We start from the raw sequence: 308 nt of genomic DNA on the forward strand, positions 1-308 counted from the left end.
GTTTGGAGCAGCAGCTTACGTGCAGGTGTTCATTGCCAAAAGTTTACATGCCACAAGGATACTAATGAGCTCCTTTGAAGCTTGGTATAATATTCTGCATAACTCCAACTTATATACATGCACATTTTATTAGTACACTTGGAATTTAGGGCATCCAATATTCCTCGTAGCACAGCCAATATGCACTATGTATGCATCGGTACTAATAATTTCCCTAAAAATTGAATTTGTGAAATTCAACGACAGCAAGGTACATTTTTAACGCCGTCAACACGTTTTTATTCCCAACTCAGACGTGTTTGCATGAT

The sequence above is a fragment of the Haemaphysalis longicornis genome, unplaced genomic scaffold, assembly GCF_048455015.1.
Source record: "Haemaphysalis longicornis isolate Haplotype H1 unplaced genomic scaffold, Haemaphysalis longicornis Haplotype H1 scaffold_1, whole genome shotgun sequence".
Lineage (NCBI taxonomy): Eukaryota > Metazoa > Arthropoda > Arachnida > Ixodida > Ixodidae > Haemaphysalis > Haemaphysalis longicornis.